This window comes from Camellia sinensis, chromosome 11 (genome assembly GCF_055761805.1).
Source record: "Camellia sinensis isolate YWXY chromosome 11, ASM5576180v1, whole genome shotgun sequence".
NCBI classification, from domain to species: Eukaryota; Viridiplantae; Streptophyta; class Magnoliopsida; order Ericales; family Theaceae; genus Camellia; species Camellia sinensis.
In genome coordinates this window covers 127,789,996-127,813,722 of record NC_138971.1, presented here as the reverse complement: position 1 = coordinate 127,813,722, position 23,727 = coordinate 127,789,996, and positions in this window count along the sequence as shown.

The window sequence follows — 23,727 nt, the reverse complement described above, 5'->3', positions numbered from 1 at the left end:
TTGTCAGATTTGGGCTTTTTGTTTAGGATCCGCTGCGTGCAAAATGAGCCAAGCGTTGTGTTATGGGTTGTATGCAAATTAATCCCCAGTAGAGTATCAGCCGAATGTTCAGAATGTGCAGTGGTTAGTATGGTTTGTTTTTGCTATTGACAGGTTCGTTATCTGATTATTACAGTACAAATGCTCGATTTTTCAAACAACAGGTCAATTCCATTCACATTGAGGTGTAACATGATGTGATGCGATGCAATACATGAGATATGTAAATGTAACACTTTTTAAACAAAAAGTTTGTTCATTTCATTATCTTTTTCAAGTACATAGCTTTGAAAACAAAAATCTGCCTGCGACAGTACAAGGTAATCTAACTACTAGCAAAGAGAAGGAAGAAAAAGAAAAAAAAAGAGTACAAAAAAGAAGAAAAACAACAATCTGGATCATCATCAGTAGTCTCGGGCCCAGGGATCTATCCTCGCCCTCTTCCTGGACAAAGGTCCAGGGGCATCGTCATCAGCATCGCCATCTGAGCCTGAGTCTGAGTCGTCTCCAGCCTCCTCAAATGACCCGGCCTCTGCCTCTGCTTCGGACTCATCATCATCATCGTCGTCGTCATCAGGGATCGGCGCCCGAGAGCTACTCCCGACATGAACACGCCCCGCCCTAGTATGGGGACGTACAGCGTCTCCACGCCCTCCTCGAGCAGGAATAGAGGGTCCAGCTGCAGCACCTCCTGCGGTAGGAATCTGGAAGGGAGGCAGAAAAGCACAAAAGGCAAATACATCAGAATACTGTGAGCAGTGTATCGGTGCAGAATGTAGTGTATGAGTACATTGTGTGAATGTCGTGAGCAGTTTATCAGTCTAGAATGCAGTGTATGAGTATAGTGTGTGTATACTGTGAGCAGTTTATCGGTCCAGAATGCAGTGTATGAGTACAGTGTGTGTATACTGTGAGCAGTTTATCAATGCAGAATGCAATGCAGCATGCGAATGCCGTGAGGAGTTTATCAGTCCAGAATGCAGTGTATGAGTACAGTGTATGAATGACGTGAGCAGCTTATCAAGTGTTGTGTTGTGCACCAGATTATGTTAAGCAGCTTATGAGTATGGTTTGAGGCTATGATCAGAAGAACATACCGGAATACTATAGAGGGCCAGGAGGTCGAAGGTCCGCTGTAGCATCCCCATCATGGAGGCATTCAACTCCAGGGACTGCCGTGTGTACTCGGAGGATGCCTGCAAAAGTATCAAAGGCATCAGTATTCTGTGGAATATCAAAATAAATTGAAATAAAATGACAATGCAAGATGCAAGATGAAGTAGTACATACCGGAGGTAAATCATAGAACCCGACCAACTCATGGTCAGCCGGAGGAGGAGCAAAGGGGATCTGGTACGTCGCCCCACCTTGCCCTCGGCATGTCAGTATAGTGGGTAGCGCTAGCCAGCTAACCCCCCGACCCCTCCGAGCTCCGCTCCTGCCACGGACACGAGCCGTCCTCGATGTCCCTGCTCCCGCTCTAGCTGCCGGCGCCGCTGGCCTCTCCCTCTCAGCCCGACGACCACCGCTCAAGGGTCGCATAATGTAGGTCCGGACGTACTCTGCGTAGTCGCCCTCGCCTCTGTGACACTCTGCGCCCCAGCCGACGGTGTAGTCCCTCATGTGCTCAAAAGAGAACCCCTCTGTATGCCTCATATGTGTAGGAGGTGGACCCGGAACTATCTGCTCTGGTAAACCCAGGGTCTGATGCAAGAAACACTCGCCCAGGTACCAGGCCCGACAGACCGGGCCCTCCAACAGAATCCGACAACGGGCAGTCTCCTCTGCGCCCTCGTAGTGATCCCTAACCACGGCTGGCAACGGAGCCCAAGGCTGCCAGGTGATCTGCGGGTAAATATGCAGTTTGTTATCTATCTATTATCAAACATACAGTGCTAAGCGAAGCCTAAGCAAATTCTAAAGTTGAACATACCTTCGCGGCGGTGATGGTGTCGAAGTAGCGGCGGAAGAAAATAAAAGACTCCCATGGTCTCTGCACGCATCGCACATCAAAGTGATGAGAAAAGGGGACGCCGAGTGGGGTCTCCACATCAGGTACTGGGGCAAGCCTGTGAAAGTAGGCATACACCCACAACTGCAGAACAGATATAAGTATGACTATCAGATAAAGCAAAATACAGAATAAAACAGAAAATGGCAGAGCCGTATGTTGTGCAGTGTATTGTACAGAGTATACAGTGTGTGCAGTATACAGTCAAAGTAAAGCAGAGTATATGTGTGCCGCGTGTGCAGTATATAGTCAGTGAGAGGCAGACCGTGGTGTGTGTAGTGTACAGAATACAGAAAACGTGAAGCAGAAATGTAAAAGGGGAAGAAGATGTACCACCCAAGCTCGCCAGTAGTCGTCGAGAAGCTGTCCCCTGAGGCAGGAAGAAGAGCTCATGTAACCATACAATGTGGCCAAGCTTGCGGCACCCCAGTCATAGCGGCAGATCCGCCTGATATCCACCAGTGCGCTCAACAGACATAGAGGCACGGTGTTCGCCCGGTCGGCGAAAAGAGTCATCCCAAAGAGGAACATGATGAAGCCCCGCGCATACCGATCCACCTCCTCTGGGGCCATCTGCGCCTCCTCCGCCAAGGCTGGCTGAATCCGGAAATGGCTCTTGAACCAAGAGTACCTAACAAACCCTGCTCGAGCGAGGGGAGGCTGAGTGCCGAGTAGGTACAGCTGGGCGGCGTCCCACTCATCCATATCGGTATCGAAGGGGATCGGATAACCCCCTACCCCGATGCTGGTGAGCATCGAGAAATCATAAGGGGTCATCGTCATGTCCCTCGCAACGGAGAAGTGGAAGGAGTTGGTGGTATCCCACCACCTCTCCACTAAAGCGGCAAGAAAGGGCCTGCAGGTCGTTAGCCGGGACAGCCCCCTACAGAAGATGCCGAAGCCGGCCTTGTCAACGATATGACGAACCGCGTCTGGCAGCTCTATGTACCAATCCCAAGCAACAACATTCCCATACCCGCGGATGGTATGGGAATCCCTCTGTAATCAAAAACAACAATTGCAAGGTAATATTCAAAACGCAGTTTTAAGAAGCATACAGGTATACAACATGTGTGCATGTTTTCAAATTCGAACAGACATCGGGTGCCGGTGTACTTACAGTGAACTTCAACGTGTGATGTGTCAGCGTGTTTGAGTGGTTCAGGGCAAATACAGCATGTGTGCATGTTTTCAGACTCAAGAAAATGCCAGGTACCAGTGTGTATGCAGTGAAATACAGTGTGCGCCGTGTGTTTGGGTGATTCAGGGTCAGTGCAGTGTGTGTGCACGTGTAAGTTTCAAATAGATATTGGTTGTAAGTTTGTTTGCAATCAACTACAGTGTACAGTGTATCGGTGCATCCGGGCTAAACAGTTAGAGAACAGAATCAACTAATGGCAGTTATGTTCTACATTGCGGAAAATAATAAAACAGAAGAAAGAATGTTACCTCGGAAGCGCCAAAGGACAGATGGGAGGTAGGCTCACGCAGGAGAAGCTCGGCTGTTACGCCCCTCTCAAAGCTCCGGAACTGGCGTAGTCCATCGGGGAGCATCACATGAACCGCAGGCCTGTAGGTCTCCGGATCGAACGGCCGGATATGAAGTGGCAAGGGGTCGGCCTCGGAATCAATCTCGAGCTCTGGACGGGTCCCGCCCTATGGAAGATCGTCCGCCATCTCAAAGAGAATGTGAAAATGGCCGGAAGACGAAAAACCGAGTGAGAATGTGAAGAGTCAACAAAAAGTCAACCCCGAGAGGGCTGGAAAATGCCGGAAAAACCGAAGTGCGGAAAAGGCACAGATATTGAGAAAAACTCAAGGGAAACAAGCCCCGAGTGGTGGAAATCAAAAAAAACAACACCGAAATGAAATTTCAATCGGTCCAAAACGTTCGAAAAGCAAGGGTGAACGCGAATCGAACGACGAAACGGAGCCAAAAACCAAGGAAAACGAGGAAATAAGGCTCAGAAAATATTTTAGAGAGAGAGAGGAGAAGATTTCGAGCAAGGAGAAGTAAAGAAAATAGGGCTAGAAGCCCTATTTTAAAAGGCCCGTAGCGAAATGCCAAAATTGCCCCGATACAGGGACTTTTTGCCGGTCGGCCACACTCTTTGCCGGTCGGCAAAATAGTTTGCCGATGTAAATTGTATGATGGCTGATGGACGGCTGGTGATGCATTTTGATGGCCGGTGGGTATCCGGTGGTCTCTTATAGTGGTTTGGGATCCTCCTACATCCTTTTTTTTGGGTTATATGTGTGGTTCAGGGCACCTTCATCACTCGACACAATGCGGGAAAGCACACTTTTGAAACGTGAACCTTCAAGTTGACCTCAGGCCACAACTTCTACGAGCGATGCTTGGTACGTACAAAGAGAGTCCCCTCCCGTATCCTTTTCATGTCTTGTGGATTCCACAAATCGTTTCAATTATGCTGTGTTACAGTACTTTACATTCCAGCATCGTGAATAACATGTTTTTTACTTACATGTGTACATTCAACTCTTCTCATACACACTACTTGCGTAGACCGCATGTTTGTAATCAATTTCATTATTTGTGTAGACCACATGTTTTGCTTGCGTAGACCGCATGTTTATAATCAATTACGTTACTTGCGTCGACCGCATGTTTGTAATCAATTTCATTACTTGCGCAGACCGCATGTTTTGCTTGCGTAGACCGCATGTTTATAATCAATTACGTTACTTGCGTAGACTGCATGTTTGTAGTCAATTTCATTACTTGCGTAGACCGCATGTTTATAATTAATTACGTTACTTGCGTAGACCACATGTTTATAATTAATTACGTTACTTGCGTAGACCGCATGTTTGTAATCAATTTCATTACTTACGTAGACCGTATGTTTTGCTTGCGTAGACCACATGTTTGTAGTCAATTTCATTACTTGCGTAGACCGCATGTTTATAATTAATTACGTTACTTGCGTAGACCGCATGTTTATAATTAATTACGTTACTTGCGTAGACCGCATGTTTGTAATCAATTTCATTATTTGCATAGACCGCATGTTTTGCTTGCGTAGACCGCATGTTTATAATCAATTATTTTACTTGCGTAGACCGCATGTTTGTAGTCAATTTCATTACTTGCGTAGACCGCATGTTTTACTTGCGTAAACCGCATGTTTATAATTAATTACGTTACTTGCGTAGACCGCATGTTTGTAATCAATTTCATTACTTGCGTAGACCGCATGTTTTGCTTGCGTAGACCGCATGTTCTACTTGTGTAGACCGCACGTTTGAAACCAATTTCATTGCTTGCATAGACCGCATACTTATGATCAATTTCGTTGCCTGCATAGACCGCGTGCTCCGCTTACATGTCTGTGCCTTCACAGCATTGTTATGCTTCCCGCTTGCTTTGCGTTGTCACGCATTTCTAAGTACATTAATATGCATGTTGTTAATCACATTGTACCTATTAAGTTTGTTCCTATTAATCACATTGTACCTATTAAGTTTGTTTTCTTTGCAGGCACGATATTGTATTGTAACAACGTCCGCGAGGGACCCCGCGCTATAGTTCAGACTCGATTTTGTGTCACGGTTCGTAATCTGAACCAAAGAGTCTAAATCCCGCAAATCGTTTTGAGAAATAGATTTGTGAAAAGAAGTGCCAAACATGGACTGCTTTGCCAGATACAGAGCCGCCACCTAAATATTTTATTTTGGGGAATTTAGGAAACCTTGACTCGGTGCCAAAGGCCACGTGTTCGTCATCACCAAAGTTGCCTCGGCTCGGGAACTTGGGTACGATTGGGGAGGGTCAGCTATGGGTACCCCCTCTCGCCCGATCCGAAGATCAGCCTCTACTAACCATGATATCTGTTTTTGAAAACGTTGTGTTCTTAATCCGGTTATTAGCCTAGAATTACTATGTTATGTGCACAGCACAAAAGTATGGACTAGATTGCCTAATTTCGGAATAAGCATTGCATATCCGTTTGTTTTGGAAAAATGTTTTGGAATTTGCTACTCGCAAGTAGGCTAAAACACGGATTTCAATGAGCTATTCCAACTCAGACAATCCAACCTTCACCCACAGGCATTCAAGCAGTAATATCATGTAAACATATAGCCGCATGGCAAGCATACTGTCATGTTAACATTCACACTCATGCGAGATGCTAAAGCATAAATACTTACAAAGTACTCCAAGCTTAAAACAGGGAACTCGTTAGCAATCAATGCATGATCCAAGTCCATGCTTAAATGCCTAATGCAACGCATACGGAATGTCACTAGAGTAGGCTCGGCTAGTCTATGAATGACATGTGAAAATGAACAAGTAGCATGTATTCAAGTTAGATTTGAAGTACTAATGCAGTTAGCATGATGCGCCGAGCCCGGTGCATGCAATACTGATGAATGATGCACGCATGCATAGCATAAGGTATGCTAAATTAAACATGTCCTATTACTAACCATCAAAGCAGGTAAGTAAAAGGGAGAAAGAAGTGGGGGTTGGAAGACAGGCACACACTCACCCACACTTATTACAAATTTGCCCTCGCTCGGAGGGACCAAAAGAACAATACAACTCAAATAATAAATTAACTACCCTAGCTAATTAATTATTACAAACAAACTAAATTAATTAAACCAATTAATTAGCTTAAGAAAGCAAGAAAAAGGGCCTCGGGAAGAGAGCTCAGTGCACGCGTGCTCGGGTCTTGCTCGGAAGTCCACTGCCATGCGCAAGCTGCCTCTGTTTTCCCTGCTCTGCCCCTCTGAAAACTTCCAAAGTCTCAGAATTGCTTCTTTGGACATTGGGGGATGCCACCGGCTGGATGGAATCATCATCGGCTGTGATTTGGTAGCAATCAGCCAAAAATGAATCCATCGGCCACCGATGGATTGCCGGTCGGCACTGCATGCAGTCGATCGGCAAAAAGCTCCTGCAGAATCTGTTTGATAGCAGCAGAGGACAGAGCTTTGCATGGCAATGTAATTCAAGCAATGTATGCACCAATCACACCCCTTATCATGTTTATGACTCAAAGGGCCATGATCCTTGGTTCTTGGACCATCAATCGCGTATTTCCATGCGTGATGGCCCAAAGAATCAAGTGTGCATTTTTGATATGGAATGCAATGCACATAAACAAACCAATGGGACTCAACCTCTATCACAAGCATTTCAAGAGGCCAAGCATGCATGCAGATGGAATGCAATCCTAAGCATGTGAGCTAAGGATGCAACATGGCAATGCAATGCATTTATGCAAGTATGCAAGCAAATATGCAAGGCAAGTATGCAAACAAGCAAAGGATGGACTTAAGCATGGTTTAGGCAGCCCTAACTAGGCCCAAAACAGCGGCCAAAGTGCCCAAAAATGAAGGACTAATGGCATGCAAACATGCATGTATACAAGGACCAACACTTAGGCATAAAGGGCAATTCCCAAGCACACTTAGGAGGATGCAAACATGGACACATGGCATGCACACGAGCTTTGAAAATCAGGTTAATGATGGTGCTAAACCAAGCAAACGAGACAAACAAAGCATGCAATTGGTCCAAATACTTCAGGCAAGGCAAGGAAACTTAAACCATGGCCAAGCCAACCAAGCCTCACAAGGCCAAGAAGACTTAAAACATGTTCAAGGTAGACCTAAACAATGCTAAGGGAATACCTAGATGGCATCCAAGTATCCTAAAAATGGAAGCCTACTCCGAGGCCTAAACAAGGGGCATAAGGTAACAACCTTTAAACACATTGAAGGAGGATTAAATGCAAGCATATAGGCATGCCACAAGGACTGAAATAACATGACAAGTGGTTCCAAACCACTGAAATGATGCAAGGATGGCATGCTAAAGGGGTCAATGCTCAAGGTACGCAAGAGAGTTTGCATGGTAGCTATACAAAACAAAGCATAGATGACTCAAATGGCCAAAAATAGTCCCTTAGCATACTAAAACAAGCATAAAAGCTTCACAAAGCTAGGCCAAAACACATGAGCATGGTAGTTTAAATGCTAGGCACATGTATGCTAAGCAAGCATGGTGTACCAAAACCAACTAAAAACAGAGGCATATTATGACATAATAAGCACAAAAATCAGCTAAGGCATGGTCAACATGAACCTAAACATGGTGCTCCCTCAAGAGGCCAAAAAATGGTCCTTTTCAAGGACAACAAGGAGAGGGTGTGGCCCTCTCCTTCTTGGGACCTCAAGGCACCATCCTCACCTCTGAAATCCCTCAAGATTTCAGTGGTGAGGAGGCCCAAACACCAAAGTCCCAGAGCTCACACAAAATGGCGCAAAATGGAGCCTTACAAGGCTTAAGAGGGGTCAAGTAACCCCAAAGCTTGAAGCAACCTTAAACAACTATTTAGAGGGCCTAAAAATAGAACTTTTTTATGTTATACACAAAGCTCAAAAATAGTTGTAAGGTAGGCAAAAATACAATGCAAGAAAGGGGTAAAAAGGAGCAAGCTTCTTACCCTTGAAGATCCTCTTCAAGAATGGAGCTCCAGCAGCTTCTTCAGCTCCAAACCAGCTCCAAGAACTCCAAGAACACTCTTTTGGCCCTCAATAACCAAGAAAAGGTGTAATGGTGGGTGTTTGTGTGCAAAAGTAAGACCAAACACACACTAAACTAACTAGAGAGGGAAATATAGAGGTGGAATAGATATAAATTCCTAACCCTAATATCAAAGCTCTCTAAAAACGTTGTCTAACCCTAATGCCAAGAGAGAAGACTCTCTCTTATAGGAAACTCCCTCTTGTAAGGCTTCCAAAACAAGCCATCCAAGAGGGAAATCCCTCCATACACGTGTATGGAGGGGAGCAGAGTGGGTGCCAGCTATCACAGCTGGCACAAAATATCTACTAAAAGTAGATGAACAGTGATCGGCCATTCAAAATTGCCATTTTGACAAAATAAATGGCCAACCGGCAACAAAGAGTGCCGACCGGCAATATACATTGCTGATGGCACAAAATCACTAGCCGGTGGCCTCAAGCCATGGACGGGGATGTGTGGGGATGCCTCACAAGGCATTCCCTGCCCCTCCAAGGCAAAACACAAGTGTTTGGTGCAAAACCAGACACAACATGGTCGAGTCGAGAGGTCCTGAGGCAAGGCGTGCAACTGAGACCTCCGGGAATTCAAGACGAACACAAACAAGGGTAATCACCAAGTGTTCCAATGGTGACGTCCAAGTCTTCAGGACGGTCAAAAATGGGGTGTCTACATGTATGTACGGTTCATTTAAGGCTGGTGCAACCCGACGAACCGGACAGGTATGGTATACTCCGAGTGAGGCATATCGAGAATTTTTACGGTCTAGGAGACCCTAAATCCTCTGAAGGTGCAAGTCCTTCGGTGTTTGTCGTGCCCGAACGACTTTTGATAAGTTGCATTATACATGTATTTCAAGCGACTCGCGTCGTCGCATATTCAAGTTCACGTGCATCTTAAAAGCCGCGCGTTGTCGCGCACTTCGAAATCATTCATGCATCATTTGCATTTCAAAAAACAAACAAAAAAATATAATTGCATTGTCATGCATCATCGTAAATAGTTGCATTGTCATGCACCATCGTAAATAGTTTCATTGTCATGCATCATTGAAATATAGTGTATATTGCATTGTAGCTTGCATGCATTCACTGCATCACTTCCATCTATGGCTCGCGCCTTTCCATGATTGAGCTTGGTCCGGTATGTGCCCATACCTCTCGTGTCGAAGCATAGTTCAGTGGACTGTTCTATGTTAGACGCGGCGTGTACGTGTACTTGCCCTTCCTAGGAAAAGATTTGGTTTAGCCTGCGTGCCTTATCCATCGTATCTTTTCCATCCCAGTGCACATTGCATTGTAATTTGCATGCATTCATTGCATCACCTTCCATTTATGGCTTGCTCCTTTCCATGTTGAGCTTGGTCCGGTATGTGCCCATACTTCTCGTGTCGAAGCATAGTTCAGTAGACCGTTCTATGTCAGACACGGCTTGTATGCGTACATGCTTTGCCTAGGCAAGATTTGGTTTGGCCCGCGTACCATATCCATTGCCATTTTCCCAGCATTTTCATTATATATTACATTGTAGTATAATTGTTGCATCCAACATTAGGATCGTAGTCCTTTCCCTAGCGGGTCGTTTCCCCACCTTTGTCATCCCCCCCCCCCCAATACTTGTTCTTGTGTCCGTCTACATTACTCATAGTTCTATTGACCGTTCTATGGTAGACGGACTTGTTACCTCCATCAATCTATTTGACATAGGTGTGGTTTCGAACCGCTCATGATTGGATCATGATTCAATTGCATTGCATTTTCATTTGCATTGTTCATACATAGTTTTGTATATATTGCATATCATTTTGCATTCATTTTTGCAATGTCAATCATGTTGCTAATAACATTGTACCTGTTAAGTTTGCTTTCTTTGCAGGCACGATATTGTATGTACGGTTCGTTTGAAGCTGGTGCAACCAGACGAGCCGCACAGGTATTGTATCCTCCGAGTGAGACGTATCGAGAATTGCATAATTCTCTTACATCCTTTCTGCATTTGTAATGTAGTTGCATTGGTGTATGCTAGCTTAAAATTGTCGCATGTGTGCTTCATTACAGCTTTCTTTGCATGATCATAAGTTATGTCCAGCTCTGTGCATTGTCTTGCATCTTGCCTCCACCTTCGGGAGCATATCTTGTTTGTCTTGCATGTTTGTTTGAGTCTTCGGCCTTGTCAAAAATGGGTCGTCTTTGGGCTTTGACATTCACTCCCGTCATTGTTATGACTTTCGAGTTCTGTCAAAGAGGGGCAACTGTAGACACCCCATTTTTGACCGTCTTCAAGACTTGGACGTCACCATTGGAACACTTGGTGATTACCCTTGTTCGTGTTCGTGTTCGTCTTGAGTTCCCGGAGGTCTCGGTTGCGCGCCTTGTCTCAGGATTTCTTGACTCAACCGTGTTGTGTCTGGTTTTGCACCAAACACTTGTGTTTTGCCTTGGAGGGGCAGGGGATGCCTTGTGAGGCATCCCCACACATCACCGGCCGTGGCTTGAGGCCACCGGCCAGTGATTTTATGACATCGGCAATGTATATTGCCGGTCGGCACTCTTTTTTGCCGGTCGGCCATTTATTTTGCCAAAATGGAAATTTTGAATGGCCGATCACTGTTCATCTACTTTTAGTAGATATTTTGTGCCAGCTGTGATAGCTGGCACCCACTCTGTTCCCATCCATACACGTGTATGGAGGGATTTCCCTCTTGGATGGCTTGTTTTGGAAGCCTTACAAGAGGGAGTTCCTATAAGAAGAGGCTTCCTCTCTTGGCATTAGGGTTACAAAAATTTCAGAGGGGGTTCTGGATTAGGGTTAGGGTTGATACATATTTCCTATCTCTATATCTCTATCTTGTGTGTGTCTAGTGTGTGTTTGTCCATACTATTGCACACAAACACATAGTGTTACACCTTCTCTTGGTTGTTGAGGGACCAAAGGGTTGTTCTTGGTGTTCTTGACTGGATTTGAGCTCAAGGAGGCAACAAGACCATCATTTGTGAAGGAGGACTTCAAGGGTAAGAAACTAGCCCATTTTTACCCCATTTTTGCACACTACTTTTACCTATCTTGCCACTGTTTTTTGGCTTTGCATATAATACATAAAAGTTCTATTTTTAAGGCCTCTAAATAGTTTGTTAAGAGTGTTTTAAGCTTTGGGGTTGCTTGACCCCTCTTAAGCCTTGTTTGGCCCTTGTTTTGTGCTATTTTGTGTGAGCTCCGGGACTTTGGTGTTTGGGCCTCCTCACCACTGAAATCTTGAGGGATTTCAGTGGTAAGGATGGTGCCTTGAGGTCCCAAGAAGGAGAGGGCCACCCCCTCTCCTTGTTGTCCTTAAAAAGGACCATTTTTGCCTCTTGAGGGAGCACCTAGCTTAGGCTCTTGTTGACCATGCCTTAGCTTTTATTTATGCTTATTTTGCCATGAAATAGCATTGTTTTAAGTTGGCTTTGGTACACCATGCTTGCTTAGCATACATGCCTTGTAATGCCATTTTATTGCCTTAACATGCCTTAGGTTGTAAACCATTGTTCTAGCATGTTTTAGGCTTGGCTTTGTGAAGCTTTCATATTTATTTTGCCATGTTTAAGGTCTGTCCTTAGTTGTTTGGGTCGAATTTAGCATGCATTGCATAGCCTCTTTGCATTTCAGCTTGTAGGCTTCAAGTATGTGAGTGTATAGCGTGCATTACTTGCTTTGATTTAGTGAGTTGGGACTATTTTCCATGTCATTTCAGTCCACTTGACATGCTTATATGCTTGCATTTAATCCCCCTTCAATGTGTTTAAAGGTTGTTACCTTATGCCCCTTGTTTACGCCTCGGAGTATGCTTGCACTTTTAGACCACTTAGATGCCATCTAAGTGCACCCTTGGCTTTGTTTAAGTCTGCATTTGACTTGTTTTAAGTCCCCTTAGCCTTGTGAGGTTTGGTGGACTTGAACTTGGTTTAAGCCTCCTTGGCTTGTCTTAAGCACTTGGGCCATTGTGGCATGTTTTGCTTGTCTTGTTTAAATTGATTTGGCATCATCTTGTAACATGATTTTAGAGCTTAATGCATGCTATATGTCCATGTTTGCATCCTCTTGAGTGTGCTTGAGAATTGCTCTTTAATGCTTGAAGTGTTGGAGATCATTTGCATGCATGTTTGTGTGCCTATTAGTCCTTCATTTTTGAGCACCTTGTGTCACGCCCCAAACTTGCCCCTAAAAGTTCGGGCATGACCCATACAGAAACGGACACTTAACCTGCTATACGTAATACATGGGGCCTTGGCGGAAGCACTAAAATTTAACATAATAACAAACTCCATTGAGCTACCTCTAATATGCCAGGATCACATGCATCATATACATTATAATAACCAGTCACAGGCCAAAATTATACTATGAGCATCAGTCATATAGATATACATATACAGCCCCAGCCCTAAGATTGGGCATATGCAAAAACATTGAAGTCATGTACATTTAACCTTAAATGAGTAATCAAAAAAAAAAACAAGACAATGTCTTAACAAAGCTTCACAAAACTGAGTGATCTCGCTTAGTGCCTGGACTCATAAAGGTTGACAAAAGGGGACGAACGTCCTGGTTGGCTACCTACAGGAACAGACATACGAAGGGTGAGCCAAGCTCAGTGAATAGTAATACATAAATTAAATACTGCTTAACTTGAAACATTGTATAATAGGAATACACATGGATTCGTAACATCTCAATATTTATTGAACCATAAATTGTGTCTAATATGCTGTGGAAATAAGTGAGGATAGACATACGAACTAAATGCAACTTTTCAAATGTTCCTAAAAATGGGTCTCCGCTCGAGCGGACCATGCAATTTCTGAAATTCTACAATGCCAAGTAAAGTTCCAACATGGTATTCAAAGCTTCAAACATGTACTTTCGTATACTAATGCAGCATTCACAATGCGAGTCTAAATCTGTTCTTATTCATTATAGACTTAGATCTTATCATGAAACATATTGGCTTGAATATAATGGTTTGGATTAATATACGTGTATAATGTGGCACAAACCCTTAGTCACGGTGGCACGAAGCCCACTAACATAGTGGCGCAAGGCCCTTAGATACTTACCAAGCTTCAAAACATATACTTACTAAGCTTCAAAACACATACTTACTAAGCTTCAGAACATATACCTATCAATCTTTAAAACATATACTTATCAATCTTTAAAACATATGCTTATCAAACTTTAAAACATATACTTAAGCATACAATGCAAAGTCCACATGATTTGTCTGAGTCTGTTTCACTTTATAGGCCCTTTCTTGAAACATATCAGCTTGAACATAATGATTGGCTTAAAGCCCTTGAATGGTGCGGCATAAGCCCTTAAACATTGGCATAAAGCCCTTGGAAGGTGGCACAAAGCCCTTGAAAGGTGGCATAAAGCCCTTAAACATTGGCATAAAGCCCTTGGAAGGTGGCAAAAAGCCCTTAAACATTGGCATAAAACCCTCGGAAGGTGGCATAAAGCCCTTAAACATTGGCATAAAGCCCTTGGAAGGTGGCATAAAGCCCTTGCAAATTGGCATTAAGAATGCTCTTGTAAATTGGCGTTAAGCCCTTGTAAATTGGCATTAAGAATGCCCTTGTAAATTCTTGTATGAACTCAAGAGGTGTCTCACACGGGTTCTAGCAGTGACTCACAATGTAGCACTTAGTCCCGTGTAGCACTTTGTTTCATAACGTAGTTACTTCCATCGTATGGCCAAAGGCCCATAATCTTAAAGAATGAAAACACTTCATTTTTCCTCCTTTCTTTATATACACACATCAAAACATAACGTAATTACATATCGTGTGTAAACAAGGTGTTAATGACAATCATTAGCTATATATATGAAGCAGATAATGGTACTACTACTCACAGTGCTATAACGGAGTGCTTGTCCTTCTCAGGTTATGCCCTACACATGTAAACAACTTATACATTAATGGCATCAAACACAAATTCCAGAAATACTAGAGGGTTAAGCACGTAAAACAGAGCAAACAATATTTTGCAGCATGAAGTTTCAAACCTACTTCTCCAACTCAATATATATATTTATATATATATATAAAAGATTACTTTTATGAACATTTCCATGTTCCCCAAAACTCCTTAAATTTCTAGTGTTTCCACTAAAAACCAAACATTTCCCCATCCCCATAAGAAATCCTATTAAATCATTCTCTTGATTTAATAATTAAGCAAGCCCACAAATATTTAGTAAAATAATTTGAGATTAAACCCATTCTTGAAAACTTCACATTTTAGGTCACAAAAATTAATATCAACATAGTCAATACCATCCCACATAATCATCACAATTCAACATATCTCAAAAGGAATTCTTAAATTCCATTTCAACATTCCATAATCGAATTTATATCATCCACATTATCAATAAATCTTTTCCCCCAAATTTCCCCTTTATTAAAACATAATTCACAATGCATTTAACAAAGCTCAATCGCAAAGTTTAAACATAATTTTCAAACATAACCAAATTCCAATTAAATTTGAACACATCTAATTCAACCTACCACTTTCATGAATCAACTATCAATTTGGGCCAAATCATGGATTATCATCAAAAATCAACCTAGGGTTTCTAAGAAATCTACAAATTCAAATAAAATTTTAAATCATCTTAACCCATTACTTTTTATTTCAAATCTTCCCATTTATTAGGCACCCTAGGTCCATAACCCATAAACCATACTCTAAACCCCATAATAGAATCCCAACATACCTCAAAAATTTCGAAATTCCATTCGGTAGAAAGTGGTGATCTCCTCTTATTCTCCATCCTTGATGCAAGATCCATGGTTGATTTGTTGAGAAAAGTGGAGGAAATCAAGGTTTTGGGAGCTAGGGTTTCGGACATGGAAAAGGGAAGAAGAAGAGAGGAAAAGAAAATCTAAGAAATGACTCAAAAATCACGTTTTTGAGCTGCTGCCCCACACATCGCCGCACGTGCGCTGCATTTCCCGCACGTGCGGTCCTGCTTCCAGCACAAATATGAAAACTTCAAACAGGCGTAACTCTCTCATCCGGACTCCGTTTAAGGTCATTCTTGTGTCCAAATTGTAGCCCCGAAAATAAGCTTTCCAATGGTTCTAACCTCACATCCAAATTCTAAATGTGGAAAAAGAAAAGGGCAAAAGAGTAACAGCTGATCGTGGGCGATTTGGTCGAATTAAAGTTTTTGGTCCAATCTTACCTCACCATCATATTACCACCACAATCAATACCCCAAAATAAATTAGGGAGGTTCCAAATACACTAATAAAAATGCCACAGATATAAATCACTTTTCACAGAAAGCAAGTAAATACACAGAATAACAGATCGAAAATATACTAGAAACAGATATGAGGGTCGGGTTATTACACCTTGGCCACTGTTTTAGGCCTAGTAAGGGCTGTCTAAACCATGCTTAAGTCCATCCTTTGCTTGTTTGCATGCTTACCTTGCATGCTTACCTTGCATGTTTGCTTGCATACTTGCATAAATGCATTGTATGCCCATGTTGCATGCTAGTTCACATGCCTAGGTTGCACTCCATCTAGCATGCATGCCTTGCTCCTTGATTTAGTGATGGGAGTTGGGACTTTGTTTGTTGGTTTGCATTGCATTTGAAATCAACATGCATAAATTGGTCTCTTGGGCCATCACGCATTGAAATACGCGATTGATGGTCCGAGAACCAAGGACCATGTCCCTTTGAGTCATAAACATGATAAGGAATATGGTTGGTGCATACATTGCTTGAATTGCATTGCCATGCAAAGCTCTGTCCTCTGCTGCTGTCAAACAGATTCTGCAGGAACTTTTTGCCGATCGACTGCACATAGTGCCGACCGGCAATCCATCTGTGGTCGATGGATTCGTTTTTGGCCGATCGACACCAAATCACAGCTGATGATGATTCCCTCTAGCCGGTGCCATTCCCCAACATCCAGTGAGCACATCCTGAGACATTGGCAGTTTTCAGAGGGGCAGAGCAGGGAAAACAGAGGCAGCCTACGCATGGCAGTGGACTTCCAAGCAAGACCCGAGCACGCGTGCATTGAGCCCTCTTCCCGAGGCCCTTTTTCTTGCTTTCTTAAATTAATTAATTTGTTTAATTAATTTAGTTGGTCTGTAATAATTAATTAGCTAGGATAGTTAATTCATTATTCGAATTGTATTATTCTTTTGGTCCCTCCGAGCGAGGGCAAATTTGTAATAAGTGTGGGTGAGTGTGTGCATGTCTTCTAACCCCCACTTCTTTCTCCCTTTTACTTACCTGCTTTGATAGTTAGTAATAGGTCATGTTTAATTTAGCATACCTTATGCTATGCATGCGTGCATCATTCATCAATATTGCATGCACCGGGCTCGGCGCATCATGCTAACTGCATTAGTATTTCAAATCTAACTTGAATACATGCTACTTATGCATTTTCACATGTCATTCATAGGCTAGCCGAGCCTACTCTAGTGACATTCCGTATGCATTGCATTAAACATTTAAACATGGACTTGGATCATGCATTGATTGCTAACGAGTTCTTCATTTTGGCACGGAGTACGATGTAAGTATTTATGCTTTAGCATCCTTGCATGCGTGTGAGTGTTACCATGATAGCTTGATTACCATGAGGCTAGCTGCTTATGTGATATAACTGCTTGAATGCCTGTGGGTGAAGGTTGGATTGTTTGAGTTGGAATAGCTCATTGAAATCTGTGTTTTAGCCTACTTGCGAGTAGCAAATTCCAAAACATTTTTCCAAAACAAACGGATATGCAATGCTTATTCCCAAATTAGGCAATCTAGTCTATACTTTTGTGCTGTGCGCATAACATAGTAATTCTAGGCTAATAATCAGGATAAGAACACATAACGCTTTCAAAAACGAATATCACGGTTAGTAGAGGCCGATCTTCGGATCGGGCGAGAGGGTGCTCATAGCTGACCTTCCCCAATCGTACCCTAGCTCCCGAGCCGAGGCAACTTTGGTGATGACGGACACGTGGCCTTTGGCACCGAGTCAGGGTTTCCTAAATTCCCCCTTAAAAAATATTTAGGTGGCGACTCTGTATCTGGCAAAGCAGTCCATGTTTGGCACTTCTTTTCAAAAATCTATTTCTCAAAACGATTTGCCGGATTTGGACTCTTTGGTTCAGATTAAGAACCGTGACACAAATAGAGTCCGAACTGTAGCACGAGGGCCTCACGCAGGCGCGTCTACACACGCTATCAACGAAATCATCAAAGCGCATCATGCCTCCAGGCGGCATCATGTGCGTGTGGGGGTTGTAAGTGGCCAGATCAAAGGGCCTCACCCTCAATGGTAGTAACTCAGGCTCAGGCCTTGGGGCGAAGATCTCTACCTCTGCCTCGAGGTCAACCACAATGTCCTCCGCTGCCTCGCTAGCCTCATCAGCTATAAGCTTCTCAACCTCGATAGTAGGTGGAAACATAGGTACCTCGGCAGGGGCACCATCATGTGGGACATCATCTATCAACTAGAAAGTGGGTGAAAAATGAAGAAAAATGGAGAAAAAAGGGAAAACTTGGAAAAAAAAGTCAATCCTAGGAGAGAGAAAATGGAAGAAAAAATTCAAAACCCCAGAAAGTTTGCAAAACCCAAGAAAAACTCGAGGGAAACAAGCCCAAAGTGTTGAAAACCCAAAAAAATTAACGAAACAAAATCTGATCAGTTCGAAGTGAAGAGGACCAAAGAGGGTTTACGAATAAAGTTTGTGTGGGGCGTTGGAAAACGTGTACAAAACATAAATCTAGAGAGAGAAAGTACCTAGAAAGGGAGGGGGAGAGTTTTCGGACTTGGGTGTGTGAGGAAATGAAGTTTGGTGATGTGTTTAAGTAGACCCGAGCCAAAATCCCTTTTTTGCCCCTGAATTGCCATTAGTGGTCGGCCATACACTATTAGCGGTCGGCCGGCTCGTTTTGTGGCCCAGTATTGTTTCCCTTTTGCCATAACAGTGTATGGGAGGGCCAATTTTTGGTCTGGAAAGAAGGATTTAGGTATTTGAATTGGGTTTGATTTTCAAGGAGCTCGAAACTGTGTTTCAGTTACACCATTCCAATGCCCGTTGTACTCCGACGCGTGAACATGCCCCAATTTCAGATATGAACAAGTTGTATCCTTTTAAGCATTTTGCAAAGCCTCTGGGGGGTAAGTCGGAGGTTTTTGTCGAACGTCGCTTTTGTCCATTTTGTCGATTTACATATCTGATATCTTCTTTTACATAAAACATGCTTTCAATTATCTTGCATAGAACATGCTTTCGATTCGTGCATAGAACATGCTTTCAATTAACATCATATGATGTTTGTCTATTATCTTGCATAGAACATGCGTTGTCATTGTATTGAGTTTCAATCTCGTTCGCTTTATGCATCTATTGCACTCGTTCACTTTGTGCATCTATTGCACTCGCTCACTTTGTGCATCTATTGCACTTGTTCGCTTTGTGCATCTATCGCACTCGCTCACTTTATGCTTCTATCGCACTCATTCACTTTGTGCATCTATCGCACTTATTTGCTTTGTGAATCTATCACACTCGTTCACTTTGTGCATCTATTGCACTCATTCGCTTTGTGTATCTATCATACACTTTTGTTACATTGTGCATCTGTCACACACTTTCATCACTTTGTGCATCTATCGCACTCATTCATTTCGTGCATTTATGTCATAATCAATCTGCAGTGTGCATCTATTGCACAATCTCATACTTTTTGCATCTATCGTATCATCTCAGGGTGTGCAGAGGCACGACCCTGAGCGATTTTTCTCCTCTTCTCACAATTTCGGCGTGGTTAGAGTGTGTTTTTATTTCTTTCCACGTGAAACATGGTTGGGCTTATTTACAATTATCTTGTTATTACTTATTGCATCATCTTCCGTGATAACGGAGTTTCAAAAAAATCAGCTTCGTAAAGCGTATAAGTCCAGCATTCAAAGTATGTTCTTTGTGCATATCATTTGCATCTTGCCCCTGAACTACGCTGGTTTGATTCCTTGCAAAGGGATACATAGGCAGCTTTCGAGCTTAGCCAATTTAATTTATGTATTGATTGTTTGCCCAAGTCTTACGGCCTTATCAAAATGGGTTGTCTCTAGGCTTTGACATTCACTCACGTGATTGAATGACTTCGAGCTCTGTCAAAGTGGGGCAACTGTAGGCACCCCATTTTTGACTGCCCTAAGACTTGTGCGCCACCGATTGATCACCCAATGATGAATTTCCACGCTTGTCCAAATGCTCGATTTCCTCAGTAGGAAACCTCAGTTTTGAGCCTTAGAAACCTACAAACCTTATGCCTTGTTTTTTTTGGACCAAAATAGTAGTTCTTCAAGCCTGACTATCCAGGGCCCTGCAGACCCACTAGTGGCCTGCTGGCCACTATTAGTGAACGGCTGCCCTCTTCTAGTGGCCTGCCGGCCACTTGTGTAAAAAAACCTGATCTTTTTGCCAGTTGTCTCCATAGATGCATGCACTGCACCAGCTATATCTGTATGGATATTTTTGAGATAGTCTTATATATTTCTATATATAAATGACTCCCTCTCATAATTTAAGGTTAGAAAAATTTGTGGAGCAAAGTCTTGGAAAATATTTCTCTCTCTACATTTCTCTCTCTCTCTCTCTCTCTCTCTCTCTCTCTCTCTCTCTTGCAGCTTATATACCTTCTACCTAGACTCTCTAAACCAAACTTGAAGGGTCCTTTGCTGAGGTTATTGAGCTTGCATTTTAGCTCTTGAGAGTGTGAAATTGGTGGTTTGTAATTCAAAGGAACACTCTTCTTCAAGAGGTATACATCCTAGCTCTTTTGTGCCCTTTCTTTCGTATCTTTTCTTATAGTTTTTGTATTTTTTTTCACCTATATTTATGGGCTGAAACTTGTGGTGTAAAGCCATTAAGGGTAGAGGAGTGGACCACCCCTCTTTGACCCTCGTCTTCTAAGCTTTTTCCTTTGTGTTTCCCACCTTTTCAATATCTTTTTTTGAGCTTTTTACCACTGATTTTCAGAGGCTAAAATGTGGTTTTGAAGTCCCAAAAATGGAGGGGTTAGCCTCCCCTCCGTTGGTTTGTTTACTAGCTTAATTACTCCATTATTTTAGCTTGCTTTTGTAGATGTTTATTTCAGTGTTGTTTTAGCCTATTTTAGGACTATTTTTAAGTTGTTCATGTCATTTATGTTTCGTATTACATGCTTGTAGTGTAACGGTCCTCATAGGTTTGGTGTTTTAGACATTAAACACCAACCTATTTGAGTTGATACCATTTATTTCAAGTTTTCCATACTTGTGTTCATCTCTAATCATCTCTATACTTCTCTCATTTCTTGGTTTCTTCTTTGCTTTGAGAGTCGTTTCAAACCGATTGTCTGTTTGAGCTTGAGATAGAGATTGTTGTGCTTAATGGTTTAATCTCTTCGGAGGTTCATTACCAACGGCATGACATCTCTCTCATACCCAAAACAATCATTTGTTTGACACTTCTTTCCATTAGTGGACTTAATCTTCATTATTGAACTAAAAGGCTTAAGGAATGGAAAGGTAATGAAAAGATGTATTAAAATTGGAATAAAATGGAGCAATATAATAAAATGGTTTGGGTTCAATCGGATGTTAATTGAACCCATTGAATCTTGAGTCGTTTCATACTTGTTAATGATGAAAACGATTCAAGAGTCGATGTCAACCATTTCCCTTGATGAATATCATGATAGGGAGGAGGTTCGTGGATCTTTCATTGTGCATATATTGAAATTGTATCCCTTGGTTCATGAGTCATCATGCAATGAATTTTCGGCGATTGATGGCTTACGAATCGAGCCTACCACTCCTTTGATCTGTCTAATGATAAGGAGAAGCATGGTGGACAGGCATCCCCTGAAAATGCTCTGCTTGTGCTCTATTTGTTACTTGTTGCATCAAGGCAATACCTCAAACAAATGGCCTGCCGGCCACTTTTTCTGTATGGCTGTCCACTGCTTCTGGCAGGCTGGGCACCTTTTTTTAGCTAGGCAATACCATTTTTCCTACAGAACAGAGTAGAGGCTGGAGTGAGAAAATAGTGCAATTTTCTGACTACAAAACACAAGCACTTTGGCTGCTAAATAGAGGCATTTTCGAGTGAAAAATCTACATTCATGCATGAACAAATCTTCATTCCTTGTGGCTCGTTAATTTATGCTAAATAGTAGTATTTTGTAATTCCTTTGAACTTGTAATAGCTTAGTTAATTAATTTTGTGTTGTAATTAATTAGTTAGCTCAATTCTCATTTGTAATAATTAGCTAGTGTAGTTAATTTATTTCATTTGGTTTGTAATAGTTAGTTAATTCGTAGTAATTAGCTAGAACATTTATTCGGACCCTCTTGTGTGAGGACAAAATGTAATAATGTGTATGTTATCTAATCCCTATTTCTTTCGTCCTTTTATTTACTTGCTTCTGATGGATAGTATTGAACATCATGTTTCTTTTGCATTTTCTATGATTTGCATCCATTGTCTTGCATGCATTAGGCTCGGTGCATCATTTTAACTCACATTGTTATTTAGTACTTCTTTGAAAACGTGATCAAACTGCATGCTATCAAATTAATTCACATGACATGTTAGTAGCCGAGCCGATTTAAATTTCATATCGCATGCGTTGCATTAGTCATGTAGCATTAGTTAGGAGCATGTATGTTTTCTAATTCTTTTGTTTTGTTTGGTTTGCCTTGGAGTACTAGGTGAGCACTTATCGCTTTAGCATATCGCATGCGTGTGATTGTTGCCATGTTAAGCATATCTTCCATGAGGCTAAGTGCTTAATTGATACAACTGTTTGAATGCCTGTGGATGAAGGTTTTGAAGTGGCACGTATTCAACACATTTTTCAAAACGTACATAAAATCAACGTGTTTCAACTTTTGCAAAATTAGTGTATACTTGTGTGCGTCACATAGTAATGCTAGCCTAAATAATCGGAACAAGAGCATATAATGTAAATAAGAATCATATCATGATTAGTAGAGACCAATATTTGATCGGACGAGTGGGGTGCTTAATTCATGACCTTCCTCTCTCGTACCTAAGTTCCCGAGCCAAGACACTTTGGTGATGACGGACGCGTGGCCTTTGGCACGAGTCATGGGTTTTCTAAATTTCCCAAAAACATTTAGGTGGCAACTCTGTAATCTGGCAAAGTAATCCATTTTTGGCATTTTTTTATTCAAAATCGATTTTCCAAAAGATTTTTCAGATTTGGACTCCTTTGCATTTGTCTATTTCATATTGTACTTGTGAGATCAGATTCAGAACCACAGGAGTCTGAACTGTAGGGCTATCATATCCGAAAGGAGCACGAAAATCAAGCTACACTTAGCTTCTCAATCGTGCTCTAGATAGTCAAATGTTTGAAGTTCTAATCCAAAACCTCCAAGTTCTTCTCTCTCTGTCTCTCTCTCTCTCTCTCTCTCAATTCTCCTAATTGAGCTTAAACTCTTCTTCTTTCTCTTTCCCACATTTTTTATGGTAAGAGATGATGAAGTGTGTGTATAGTGGTAGTATGAGGCAACTCATGGCGTGTATAGGTACCATTAGTGAAATTAATTAAACCTTGTTTAGATTAAACAATTATACTTATTTTATTCTAATTATTTGGTTCCGAATCAAATTTAAATTGAATCTACCATAAATTCCCAAAAATTCCAAATAACACATTTACCAAGTCAATTCCGTGATTGAATGCCGATACGGCCTTCAATTCGCAAAACAAAACAAAAAAACAAACAGATATTTCTACAATAAACAAATATAAACACAAATAATGCAACACGCATGCAATTAATTCAGAATTGCACCTTAATTACCCATTAAACATTATTAATCATGGTTTAATGGCTAATCAGAGTTCGGGGTTGTTACAGTCTTCCTCCCTTAAAAGAGTTTGATCTTCCAAACTCGAATTACCTTCGTTTTGGAAGAATGTCGGGTCTAGAAGGAACAAGTCTGGGTATCTTTTCATCATATCCTCTTCGGTTTCCCATGTTGCATAAGTTTCTTCATGATTTTGCCAATCAACCTTCACCAA